The following is a 14822-nucleotide window of genomic DNA, read 5'->3' as shown; positions in this document are numbered from 1 at the left end:
TCGGAAATGCATGGAACAGTGCCTTGGGACAGATGGAGAATCAGTTGAGGACTTACGGGTCAGGGTTAGTGGGCAGATCAATGTGATAGGTGTCTGCTACAGACTGCATGATGAGGAAGAAGAACCAAATGAAGCCTTCTTCAGACAAGTGGAAGAAGCCTCATCTTTACAAGCCCTGGTCTTCAAGGAGTACTTCAGCCACTGCAATATCTATTGGAGAAGCAACACAACAGAGTATGAACAATCAAGGATGTTTCTGGAGTGCATCTATGATAACTTCCTAACAAGGATGATCAAGAACTCAAAGAAGAAAGGTGATCTGTCAGACCTCACACTTACAAACAAGGAAGAACTGGCTAGGGATGTAAATTCTTGGAGAAGCCTTGGCTGCAGTGACCATAAGATAGTGACGTTCAGCTCCAGTTCAGGGAGCTGCTTGGAAGAATTGCAGGGCTTGACACTGGGGCCAATACTAGTTAGCGTCTTCACTAATGGCCTGGGTGAGGGCACGGAGAGTATTCTCAGCAAGTTTGCAGATGGTGCAAAATTGGGAGGAGTGGTTGATACAGTGGATGTTTTTTCTGCCATTTGGAGGGACCTTCAACAAGCTAGAGAAATGTGCACAAAGAACCTCATGAAGTTCAGCAGAGGGAGATGCCAATTCCTGCCCCTGGGGAGGAAAAACCCCATGCACCAGTACAGGCTGGGGTTGAATGGCTGGAAAGCAGCTTGGCAGAGAAGGCCTTGGGGGTCCTGGTGAGCTGCAAGATGACCATGAGCCAGCATCACACCCTTGCGACAAAGGTGGCCAAGAGCCTCCTGGGCTGCATTAGGAGAAGAGCAGGCTCTTGAGGACCTTATCAATGTGCATGAATACCTGAGTGAGGGTGGAGGATGCAAATAAGATGGAGTCAGACTCTTCTCATGGTACCCAGTGACAGGACAAGAGGCATTGGGAACAAACTGAAAGCTATGTTTAAGCATAAGGAAAAAATTATTTACTGTGGGGGTGGTCAAACACTGGAACAAGTTAGAGGGTGTGGAGTCTCCATCCTTGGAGATATTTAAAGCCCAACTGTCCACAGTCATGAGCAATCTGCTGCAGGTGCCTGTGGTGTGCAGGGGGTTGGACTGGGTGATCTCCAGGGATCCCTCCCATCTTGGTGACTCTGTGATGTCTGTGATTACAACAAATGAGAGTCTCTCAGGGAAAGCAAAAAAGATTACTGGCAAGTTTCCACTGATTCAAACCTAGTACAGACCACTGCTGCACAGCATCAGTTTGGATAGTCACAGTACTACCATATATCGGTGCCATATTCACTAGAAACAAGTGAAAAAGAAAAAATTAAGCCATTGACTTTGGAGGTATTGATACATGAGTAAGTGACTGAAATGCAAGTTGGCAACAGAATTTGCAGCATATTAGAGGCTCTGCAGTAAAAGGTGGGGTATATTTTCTCTGTAGCAAACGCACGATTGGTTGCACATTTCTCATAATGGGTATGCATATGGGCAGTAGCCAAAGAAAAAACCAAGAGAAGTCTAAACCCTTGCTTGTCTTATGGTCACTTAATCAAGTAGTTGAAGAATTTTATTGTCAGTATTGCCAATTTGAGCTCTAGGGCTAGCACTGAGGGGCCCTAAGGACAGAATTACATCCTGTAATAGCTATATGTAATTGCTACAGAGGCATTTTGGACTAAATGTCTGGAATGTTTAAGATTCAAAAAGAATATTTTTGTAAATCATTTGCATGTATTTGACTTCATCAAAAATGGTTCTTAAAACTGGAGTGAGTAGGTTGTCTAAGCCAATTTTCTCAATGCCTCTTGAAAGTGCTCCTGGGGAGAGAACAGGGAAAATATATTTCAGAGCCAATCAGAAATTCAGCAATAGTTGCACACATGCTGGGCATCAACCCTTTACTCAAATAGTGGCGCTTGCAATTTCAGTAAACACAGAAGAGGAAAATAGAAATTAGGCTGTTATGAGAAAAGCTGATTTCCATTTGCAGTCTAGATAGGCCTGCTGTTTTCAAATAGTCGTTTTAACTAAGTAGTTGTTTTGCACTAGGAGATACTGGTCTGTTATGATCCCAGTAAGAAAGTCACTCAGGCTCTGTAAAGTATCCTTTAAAATGATACTTATTAGAGCTACCACTGTACAGAAAGAAAGAAGAGTACAGATAATCTTACATCCCTTCAGATGCTGGGAACCCTGAATTGTGCAGCTTTGAACAGGCCTCCGATCCATGTGCAGCACATGGTGCAGACCCTGACTGTGGGACATGTGACCCCATTTTCGTCATTCAAGTTACTATAGGATTTTCTTACATGAGAACAAATCTGCTCATCATTTCTAGTGTCAAACAGAAAGGATGCTCACATAAGAACTTATTGCTGCACTTTTGGGTAAAGGCAAGAACAGGAAGGTGTTGCAGTCGCTGGTACCTGGTGGGAGCAGCCTGTAGGCTCCCCTGTTGCAATACAGCAGGTGACGTGATCCTGCATCCCAGGGACTCGTGCAGCCCAACCCAGGCATGAAGGCCACGCTGGACCCACGGCACAGGACTGGGTATACTGAGGTTAACTTTGTTGCTCCTTGATATATGATGGTCTCCTGGTCAGCGTTTAAAATTTCACCATAAATTTTTTAGAAAACACTTAGAAAACCTCTTATCTTGATTTTACTCAGGAAATGTCTATTTTGTTTCGCTGGCACAGTATTACTAGGTTGTGTTGTATGGTATATAAATTTCCTGGGCAACTCCTTTCTTTAAAAAGATTAGCTATTCTTTTCTAATAAAACATGTTTATGAACATAGATTTACATTAATTTTGAAAATGTGTTCTTTTCAAAAGAAATAAGTAGAAAAAGTAAATTATAAAATCTGCCAAATGTACTTGATTTCGGGATTAGATTGACAGCATGGAAAGTTACGCTAATTGTAGGCCACCTCAAACACTTTTGTTTTTCAAGTTATGCCATTCATTTAATTTTAGCTGTTCTAAAGTAAGATGTTATTCTGATATTGTAAGTATGTGAAGTCTCATGCTAACTTATTGAGCAATTATTGAAAAATAAAGAAGCAAAAATTACTGATACGTAAAAGTATTGTGCATTCTGTGAAACATTAAAGCTTCTAGGTGATTTTGAAGACTGACAATGAAGTACTTCTGAGGTAAATTTTCACAGATGTTTTGTACTCCCTATATGAAATATGTATTAGAAAAAAAAAAGCTCAGCTAAGATTTATTAGCTTGTCACTACTAATTGCAATAGACACAGTTCTTTGATAGACTGAGAAAATCACTCCAGTGTAAAGACAGATACTTCCAACAGAAGTTGGTTCAGGTAACTTCATTTTAGCCTTTTTTGAAGATTTTTCTTAAAAGCTGAAAAGAGGAACAAATAAAGAGATCTAAGCAGGCAACAGAAAAACCAGAGGGAGGAGTGAAAGAAATATGGCATTACCCATGTAAAGAAAGGACCCTGGGCAGTCAGTGAAGATAACCTTACTGGGGCCTTTCAGTACTTAAAGGGGCCCTACAGAAAAGACAGGGACAATCTTTTTAGTAGGGCCAACTGTGACAGGACAAGGAGTAATGGTTTTAAACTAAAACAGGGTAGGTTTATAAGGAAGCAATTCTTCCAATGAGGGTGGTGAAACACTGGAACAGGTTGCCCAGAGAGGTGGTGGAGGCCCCATCCCTGGAAACATTCAAGGCTGGGTTGGACGGGGCTCTGAGCAACCTGATCTAGTTAGCGGTGTCCCTGCTCACTGCGGGGGGGTTGGACTAGATGACCTCTAGGGGTCCCTTCCAGCCCAAAACATTCTATGACTCTATGATTCTATGATAACTTTTATGAAACTTCCCTTTTCCAGACACAGGACAAAGCAAGGAAAGCCTGTGCAAGTCAGCAGCCAAGCCTGAGACACCAAAAGTGAGGCAAAACAGTATGTTGATTGTCACAGTTGGACTTTTTTGCCACTGTGAAAGGCTGCTACAAAACCTGAGCTGTGCTTATTGCTGGTTTAAAATAGGGACCTTTCAGAGGTTAGGGGAACATGCCAGTTGCTGCAGAAATGGATGTGTTCAAGCTGTGTTAAGCAGGACGAAAGCACAAGATTTTATTTGCTATGAAGGTGATTGCAGAAGTGGCGAAAACACAAAAAGCAAAAGCTTTAAGGGGTAGAGCAGTTGGTATGTATTAAGCAGGAATCGGTATTGGTGATTTACAAATAGAACTCACTATGAAGAGCTGAGAGTTGATTTCAGGCCAACTTAAAGATTTGTGGAGGACTTGTCACTTTTGAGGCTGCAACTGACCTCAGGAAAAAAAGGCTAACCTTTGCAGGAGGTAGCAATGGAAATATCTGTTTGGCCTAGACATTCTGACCTCAGGAAAAAAAGGCTAACCTTTGCAGGATGGAAATATCTGTTTGGCCTAGACATTGCTTTTTTCACATTGCCTGAGGCTGAGCAAAACAACTGAATGGTGCAATATTGAAGGCCTTAATTATACTATTGTGTTTTGGTATTTTTTCCTTCCTTTGCTGTCCTGGTCTGTAAGAGCTGAAAAGTGCTTGACTGTGGAGATGCTGTCTTGACTGAAGTAGTACTACAGTAGTTCTACAGCATCCAGATGACTGTGGAGATGCTGTCTTGACTGAAGTAGTAAATCTGTTCTACAGCATCCAGGCTGCTGGCACCCAAATAGGAAAGTTATGAGAGGGTGCTGGTGACTAGGTTTAATCAAACATTTCACAGTGGATGCCTTAGCCCTGAGAGCAGTCCACGGCCATTTCTGCTTTATTGTGCACATGAACAAACACCTTGAGTGAATGGCCCTGCCCATCTTTTGACAGTTGCTTTACTGGCAGGCAGATGGTAATGCATCATTGTTCCTTAACACAGCAAAGCAAATTGCATCATGGAGTGGTGCAAGAGTTACGTATTTGACTTCATTTAAGAAAATTGAGTGTCTGCTTTCACTGGGATTATGTGCTGTGTTTCTTAATCCAGGGATCAGATCTCCTTCAGAAAGCTAGAGATCATGAAAGAATATTATTTATATAGCGATAGTTAAAGGTGATGGTTTACAAAGTTGTTCAATCAACTCAAAAATTCCGCAGGAAGGTGTTTCTAAGAAGAGACAATCATAAGATAACTTTTTCAGGCTTCTTCAGTTGTTATGCTTTAAACAAGCCCTTTCTTGTATCTACAGGAAGCCTGAAGATGTGGAGCACATCAACATAAAAAAAAAAGCAAGTTGACTGCTTGTGGAGGTAAAATAAGCCTGGTGTTCTAGCATTCTTTGGATTCCCAGTAGATGAATCATCCATTCTTCACTTAAAAAGATGTACATCGTGGCCAACAAAAAAAAACAAACCTTGAAACTAATCCTTTTGTCATCTGAAGCATATTTTTTTCATTGACAAATCACAACAAAAAAACAAGAGAAAGTGCCATGTTTAGGAGATCACATCTTTGTCATATCCAACCCAGGACCAAAAGCAAGGTATTGATCCTTTTGTCTTTCTCCCAAGCCAAAATGTCCTATCTTCCATATAGTATGAAGAAATAAAGCTGTTTCTTTCAAGTCTTAAAATAGAGATCTTTGGTATATGAATCAAATTAAATAACCACTGGCATCCAAACTTCTCCTAGCAGAGAGTAGTGACTGTGAGGAGAAAGCTTATAACCAATCACCAAAAAGAGTTTGAAAGAACAACTAGTGGGGAAACCAAATAGCAGCTTCAGAGACCTGAGAAAACTTCAAGTCTGACATTTTTTTGGTATGTGGCTATGTCTGCATTGACAAGTATTGTAGTGCAAGGGAGAGTGTAGAGCAAAACATTTGATGCTGAGGGCCGAGTCACAACTCTGTATTTTTGTTAGACCTTTCTTTGGTCTGTATTTAGACTTTCATTCCCTATTTGGATTCTAGTCAGATCCCATGGACTAACTGTCCATTAGCAGTTGGAGAACATTAGTTGTGCTCCTGGAGCACATCTTGCCATCTCACCCAAAAGAAATGCAGTTCATATACTCCGTGACTCACTTTATGAAGGGAGTCAAAGCACGGTACTGCAACCCATTGACTTCTGCAGAGGGGAGTCACTTCTTTCCCCTCCACAGAGTTGCCCCTACACAGCTCAACCCTTTCCTCAGCTGCAACGACCACAGTAATGAGCAATGATGGTAGGAATTGAGTGCGATAGTTCAGTCTGGAAGAGCCTGTGTCACCTCTTCAAGCGCTGGCAGTTGTGCAGGTCATTGTCCCCAGCCTGCTGCCTTAAGCATTTGCATCCTATTCTTCAAGCCAAGACTGCCCATATAACTGACTTCTTTTATAACTCAGCATAAATAATTCTCATTCTTAACTCAGCACTGCTGTGGCTCAACTGATAGGAAATGTAATAATCCATATAATTTATAGCATTCTATATCATTTCATGAGAGTTTTCCTGTCTTCCTTGCAATTATAAAATCAACAGCCTTGCAGTGATTGTTTTCTCAGATCCAAAGGACAAAAACATCCTTTCATAGCTATGACAGTTCCCTTTCATCTGTTTTATTAGAGGCTTCAGTCATGATTTTCACCTTTAAGCAGCTTCTTATGGTTTTAAATGTTCAAATTTAGCAGTGTTGGTTCCCCAAACTCCAAATTTTCTAAACTCTCACAAATTGAATATTGAGTGGCTGGGGTTTGTTTAATATTCATTTGAATCAAAACTTTCAGTAAAATATTTGGTCAACATTCCAGTTACCTTTTAAGCTTAAATTTCTGTGTGCCTCCAAGCATTTAGTTCTCTGTGCATGCAAGATTATCACAATGAAAGCTTGCTGACAGCATTTTTTTGGTGTGACTGATGCAAAATTTAGTCCATTTGAAAGTGCAATTGTATTTAAAGAACAATGTCTAGCCAAATGCAGTTCAGAGAAGTTTCCATAAATATCCTGTTTAGTTACCTAAATAATTTGTTTGGAGATGGATCTGTATTTTGCAGTAGAAAAGATGAGTGAGGTATATATTATGTTGTTATGGGCTTTATAGCCATATAGTTTCTACAGGAGATCTTCAAAGCTGATCTTGTTTGGGAGCTAGGGAACAGTTGCCTTTATCTCTTGAAGTCTCTTTCAAACATCTGTTTTATGGTTTTATTGAACAAATAATTTTGTGATGCCAGGTCTGAAGAGGCTCTGAAGAGCAAAGGAAAAAAAGAGATGTTACTTTTTGTACTTTTCTATCTATAAATGGAATTTTTGAACATGGTGTTTTACTAAAACCCTGTTGTTTATTTTGAACCTGTCTCCTACTAGCTGCCCTTGATGACCCCTAGTTCACTGAAAGGCACAAAATAGAGTCACGCCATTCATTATTTTCTGCACCTTTACATAGATGTGCTCACACTTCAGGACCTCGGATAGAGGAGAGCTGAGGGCTGGAAGCAAATCCTTCTTGTCTAATACAAACTCTGTCCAGGTTTACTGTCCCTTCACTGGTTCACTGTGAAAAGGATTTTTTGTTCCCAGTTTGTTCAGAGGTGGGTGTTTTCTCACTTTGTTTTTTAAGCAAGAATGACAAAAGGCCTATTCCTAGTACAAAGGCTGCACCTGACAAATTCTGAAATACAGCTCCACTGCCAAAGTACTGGTAGGGGAGCGTTATTTTTTTCTGTGGAAAACCGCCCTATATTTCATTAGTCTTGAAAATTTCTAGGATATAACTGGAAAAAGTAAAAATATGGAAAACAGCAAATGAAAAATTGCAACCCAAAGTTTTAAAGTTCAGATCTCAAGTATGCCAAAATTGTAAGGCAATTGATAACTGCGCCTCAGAAAAGGGACTATAATAGCCATAACTATAAAAAAAGCTACCAGCCGTGCCTCTTATTCCACGGTATTGGTTGCTCAAAAAATACCAGACTGAAAAAGAAAAACGAATGTAGAAAATCATTAGCCTTGTTCATATTTACCAAGCCTATTCTTCATGATTAATCAGCCCAAACCACTTATCAGCTAGTTGTTTTAAAATGAGTTACTCAACCGTTCTCTTGCCAGATACAGGATTGAAGAAATGATGAAGGGTGGTGATCAGCATTAATGCATTTCACAAATGATATACAGCCTGATAAAGTGACTTCTCATGTTTAACTGATCTCAGCTCCTGCTGAGTGTGCTACAGTTTGTCCTAAGTTCATCCAAATCTCTTTTTGAGCAGGAACATGCTTTTTCTGTCGGGAAGTGTGTTGGAAGGTAAGCAAAGTGTAAAAGTATAGAATTTGGATGAAGATTGCCTGTGTCCCAGGCTGGGACATAGCCTTTGACACAGATGAGTGAATGATTTCACTGTACTTCATCCCCGGGAGCAGGAGCTCATGGTGCTGGTGTGCAGAAACATCATTTGCTTTGCTACACAAGCATCACATCATTCATTTGTGAATGGGAGCTGGGTGTGGGGTGTTCTGGTTCCCATGCCCTGGAAAATGGCACAATCTTGTAGGGAGAAAAGGATGTCTCCCAGTCTGTCTCTGCAAAAAATGGAGAAATAAATATCTGACTATAGTAAATCTAAACTTTAGAAATTCATAGAAACCGACTATGATGCTTCTCATATCAACTTGTCCATAACAATTCCTGCAACAGTTCAAACACTTTCTTCATTAAAGGAATAGTGTTGTGCAGGCAGGTAGGAAAAAGTATGATGGACTGGAAATAAAGACAGGGAAGAAGAAAGTAGTACTGATGGTAAAACAGTGGTAAGAAATGACAGTACAAAGAGAGAAGAAGAGGAATGATTGGAAAGGCAAGGAAAAAGAGACAAGGAATATAATGAAATCATACTGGAAATAAATTTTCATTAATGTATAAATATTTTTGTATAAACATTTATAAATGTCAAAATATTTTTTCCCTCTAGAACAACACACTGAGTATTAAGTAAGAGAGTGAAGGAAATAAGTGGCAAGATCCATCATAAGGGAAAATAATGTTGGGAAGATTAGAAATTAAGAGAATTTGTAAACAATATCAGAAATAAAATGTTTTAAAATGTCAAAGTTGAGTGCATAGCCTAAGATTTAATTAAGGAACCTGAGCCACAGGTGGTGTGTTTTGGTGGCTTTCAGAAACTTTGAAACAGTTCTGAATTTCGTGAGGCAAGATTTTGGGGGAGTGCTCAGCTGGGTGGAACTAGTGATAATATTGGAGAAAGCAAAAACACTCTTGGACATATAAACACTTCTACAGGTGTGTTTTCAGACTTCTAAAAAAATTCAGTAATTTTCAGTCAAATAAAGCTTGAAAAGAAGCACAACCAGAAAGGCTTAAGTACTTATTTCTGTTTGTACTTGATTTGATGGGTAACACTGAAGGGCTCCTTCACAGAGGGCAACAAAATGCTGGGGCTGCCTAATCTTGCCAAAGAATGCTGCCTGCCTGCCCTCAGCCACCTCTAGTGAGAGCATCCGTAGCCTCAGTCTCTTCCCAGCAGAGCCTTGCAGGTACCACCGCAGCTGCTGGGAGCCAGGGGCTTCACGGGCATGTGTTTGTGTGCAAGTCACGATTACCACCGGGCAGCCTGGAAAGCTGGGGGCTTGGCAGCTCAGTGGGGACATGCCAGTGGAAGTGTCAAGGCAGACATTAAAGGATCTGGGGTTTGCTCTAACAAGTGCTTGAACAGGGGCATCAGCAGTGAAATCTGTCCAGGTGGATTTCCTCTGCTACTCTCCTGGCGTTTTCATTACAGGTCCAGATTTCCCAGGCTGAAAGATTTTGCTTGTGTTTTTGTCACGCGTTTTTGTTTGCATCAAACGCAAAATTTCTCTGGTTCATAGTTGGGAGAAATTTGCCGTGCCATTGCACATTTACTTCCTCTTCTTACAAAAGGCTTTGCATATGTGAAGCCTGTGCTTCTTCCCCTCTTCTCCCTCTGTTTGTGAACTCAGCCAAATGAAATATGATTTCATTCTCTCTTTTTTTTTTTTTTTGGTTAAAGAGGCAGAAAATAGCGCTGTCCAAAGCATGACTGCGTCCTGATATTTTTAACTGACTTTGGCTCTAAGGATCTCCAAGCTTCTTGCAGCTGCTTCTTGCAGCTTCATTTGAGCCTACTTTAAATACTTAGACCAGCTTCAGATCGAAAAAAACAGGTTTTTTGTTGGCAGTGCAGAGGCCAATCATTTAACCACAGCAAATCCCATCTCAAAACAAATACCTTAAAGTCAGACCAATAACGTGGGCTGAAATTAATCTGTTTTTCAGGCTCTCCATTAGGTCTGTTCATCATTGCATTAGCAGGAGTCCTGTTCAGCAGTGCTGCGGTTCCCACCCAGAGCTGCGGCGCCGGCCCGGGGAGCTGCTCCTCCCACATGCAGGGCTCTCACCTTTGCCGATGCTTTCAAGCCACATCCTTTCTGTGCTGTTTTCTCTTTCTTCCTCTTGTCTTGTGTTGCACTTCACTGCTTTGTCAGTCATCCTCACATCCCCCTCCCTTCATTTATCCAGGATGTTTTGATTTATAACTAGCATCTGAGAACTCTGCTTTTAACCCTGCTGCCTTTTGTGCAGCTGGTCTTCCAGAAACATAATGCAGAGGAAGGATTGCAATTTGAGATCTCCAAATTGCCACTTTTCTTTTATTCCTTAATTTGTTGTTCCTGTGCAGCTTGAGCTTCTGCTCAAGATGACAGACTTTCTCGTCTGTCATCTATTTTATTTCTCTGACTGCCAGTATATTTTATAAATCACACATCATGAGATGGATACATTCATTGTACATGCCTCATACCAATGCATACCCTTTGGATCATTGACAGGTCTTCTGGAAGACTTATACATTGTGGGATAATAATATAAATGAGACACTTCTGGTGTAAAGTACTTTTTCTACAGAATCTCTTCTCTCCTCTGCCCTCTGTATTTTCCAGCTGTTTTAGGGCTGACTGTTGCAGTAACCAAAAAAGAAAGGATATTTTTGTTTGCCGTATCGAAGGCTTACATTTAAGCACTAGATTTTTTTTTTAAATGAAGCATAAGCATCATCTTTCATTGATGAAACAAATGAAAATTCTCCACTAAGAAGTTTCCACAGTGATGTTTTCCAGAAGCTGGGGAGTACACTGTGTAAAGGGCCATTTGATGCCTGCAACAATTTTGTGCATTTCCCTGGAGAATTGACAAAAAGCATCTGTTACAGATACCATGCTCTTAAAGGTAGCCTCATACTGGTGCTTAGCAATCTTCCCCCACTTCAATAATATTCAATCTTTTTAATGAACTGCCATGTTAATTGGCTAAACCTTCAGCTGCAATAGCATTTGTGTAATAAATCATGACTTTATACCAGGTGAAAAATTAGATTTTTGGCTTATTGAAATTTCATCATTAAATTCAAAATTTCCCTGAACCACTGTTTATGAGACTTCATTTGAATCTCATGGCAAACAAGCCCTGTACAGTGAGTGTGACCAGACACAGCCAGAGCATTGTGTTACTCACCAGGGCTCATGCTACCCTGGATGTCTAAGTATTGGTTGCTCCATCTCTGAAGTTGGGTTGGCTTTGGTATTAATGATCCCTCATCTGCTCCATTTGACTACGTGGTTACTTAGCTTCTGGATTATGATGCTGGTCAGCGTCCATGTAACACAAACCTTCTGTTCCTGGATTACTGTGGACTTTATTTCTATGCTGGGATGGTGCCCAGGTATGTGTTATCCCATCCTCTCTTCCTAAGCCCTTATTTCCATGGGAGGAAAACATGGGGAAACAGACCGTAAAAGAGTTGTTTGATGATTGGGACAGATAACTGGGCTTGATTTGAATGGCAGTAGCACTCCAGGGCTGTGACGCTTCACAGCTCCCTGCAGTTTAGACATTGCTATTTTGTACAAGAAGACAAACATTGCTTACTAATATGCCTGCTTTCTCCCTCCTCTGTGAGCACCTGCAGCCCAACACAGTCTGAGAGATTTGTCTTCTTACATTAAAATTATATTTTCAAAGGGACACTCAAACTTTCAGAAAAAAATTTGCATTTCCTCAATCATCATGAAGCACAGTAACAGCTCCTTTTTTCTTTTTTCTTTTTAAAGTCCCTCTGGCAAATTTCTGGGGTGCTCAATTTGCTGAGTAAATGTAACATCCTCAGAAGGAATAGATTCTACATGTTACTTCTATAACACTGTGTTTGTTACCTGACTGTCTGGTGCCTTATTTTCCAGCATTTTATAATCTGTTTGACTAATATAGAGGGGAAAAATTTTAAAACTAAGCTTTTAAACCATGCTGTCTTCTCTAGACAACAAACATATTTTTTTCCTCCCCAAAAATTTAATTCCTGAGTTCTCCAGGATAAATGATGCAAACAAGTCTTGCCAGCAAAAAAATAGCATTGGCTTGGTGTGGAACATAGGACATTTGCTGCAGCCTGAAAAGAAGTGAGCGACATTTGCCTTCTCACATTCACAGTGCAAAGGGATGTTCGGAGAGGAAAAACCTCTCAGAGTGGTACAGTTCTGTGCTTGTAGGGATGTTCTTCTCTGCCTCTTGTAATTAGAGCTAAGCCAAAAGATCCACCTGACTTCCTAGAAATTCATCCATTGTTGAACTGAATCTGTGAAATCCCTATTCACAGACTTCAGGTTCTTCTAAAGCTAATTCTATTGCCTATCAGCCTGTGACATGTCATGGCGGGGTAAAGAACTGGCAGGAGGTGAAGTAGAAGCTTAGTTCACTGACATGCTTGATGTTCCTTCTAAATAAGGTAAGTAATTCTTCAGGCTGATCTTCCCAGGCACAGAGGTGAGGCTGACTAAGGTAAGTAATTCTTCAGGTGCCATTTGAATCTTCGGTCTTTTTACAACAGCTGAGTTGAAAAACATTGGGGTCTTGCTGAATTTCAGCTACAACAGCATTTCCTGAAAAAATCTGCTGTACGTCTTGCATAGTCCTATGCAATTTTCTGTTTTCTCTGCCTCTGAGAAAAATAATAATAATAATAAAAAAATCCAACCACAAAACCCACCACCATCCTTAAAATCAAACTGTATTCAAACCTCCAAATTCCTGCAGACAGATTCTCTATGCTCTATAGGTATCCAATCACCATTTCTTTTTCCCATAGAAAGAGCTAGGTCAATGTAATTCGATTGCATCTTTGTTTCATTAACAGGTATCCCTTTGTCTCCTCCAATTCAAATTTTAGGGATAATTTTCAGATTCTCTTCCTGGTACCCTACTTATTTTGATAAAAACTCCAAAAAGTCACAAGGGCTTTTTAGACTAAGTTCTAGGGATCCATAGTGCACTTCTCATTTTTCTGACCTGGGTCTGGAAACAATCACTCACTAGCACATTTCTCTTCAGCAGAAGTTTTTCCTCATTTTTACATGTCCTAATAATATGAATGACAAGGGACACATGAACCTTCAAGTGGATTCCAAACAGTACTATTTTCATCTGATTAAATGCATATTTAAGCACCAACTTACAGCAGTTCCATATTTAATTAAAATTTCTTCTATCAGATATTCCAATATTAAGGCTCAGGTTTGTTAGCCAAAGCAGTGAAGTGTATTATAACACTTTAAACCAGCAGTGAACACTGAAATCTTATGGCTATCCCTACTACCCAAACAGAATAGAGCCCCTTCTGTCCAGACATTCAGATGGTAGATTTATTGAGCACCCAGCCAGGCAATTTTCTGTGCTAATGCACATGAATCTGCATCAAGGTCTACCCTTGTGGTAGGAGGGTCTCGGAGACATCCACTAGCGATACAGCCTGTGGAGTCCTAGAGTCCCATGCATACATACTGAACTATAATTCCTGGGCCAGGTAGTATAGCTGCTTACCAAATTGCTATCGCCCCACAGCACCAGCAGTTGCTTTACCACCAGTCTAACACTGGTCTAACACTAACAACACAACCTGTGTCTAGACAAGGCAGGCCTTCAGCAGCTGGGTGTGTGGGCAGCAGAGCAAGCCCCTCCACACAGCTTCATGCTGATGGTTTTCTGGAGTCACTGAGAGTCATCTTATATTTGTATGATGAAATGGCTCCACGATAAGGTGCAAGTTGCTGATTGACAGTTGTCACAGCTTGTGTCCACTCTCCCATGTCTGTGCATAGACCCTGCCATCTCCTCAGCAAGATCATCAGCTGCCTTTTGAGAACACGGCTTATGCAGCATTTCTTATATCATTTCTAAATCAGCTATGTTTCATCCACAGCTAAAGAAAGGAGTGTGCAGAGAGCAAAGTGTCTTAGTTTATGGGCTTAATTTACCTCTCTTCAGAGGGTTGGCAAAGACGGACCAATCTGTATCCCCACTCACACCCCCCTACACACACCCTACTGAATTAGTTTATCAGACCACGTATTCCTTCATATTTAATTGCCATAAAGGCAATATGTATGATCAATATTTAGTTGAAGGAAATTCTTCCAGTGCAGCACAACTATGTTTAGAGCAGCATTCAGTTCATTATGAAATAAGACCTGTTTTAAGTAGCAGAGGAAGCTACAATACTCTGGAGAAGGCCTGAAAAAAATAAATGTTGACATTTCCTAAATGTTCTGCTCAATATCTTTTTATTACTCATCACAGAGCCACCACTGTGATATGGAAAAAGTCCTGAACTCACTATAATGTTGTCACCAAGTGTTAAGCGAAAGCACCCTAAATTATAGAATCATAGAATCATAGAATGTTTTGGGTTGGAAGGGACCCCTAGAGGTCATTTAGTCCAACCCCCTGCAGTAGCAGGGACACTGCTAACTAGATCAGGTTGCTCAGAGCCCCATC

The sequence above is a fragment of the Egretta garzetta genome, unplaced genomic scaffold, assembly GCF_000687185.1.
Source record: "Egretta garzetta isolate BGI_Z169 unplaced genomic scaffold, ASM68718v1 scaffold397, whole genome shotgun sequence".
NCBI lineage: Eukaryota > Metazoa > Chordata > Aves > Pelecaniformes > Ardeidae > Egretta > Egretta garzetta.
Note: the sequence above shows the minus strand (reverse complement) of the source record.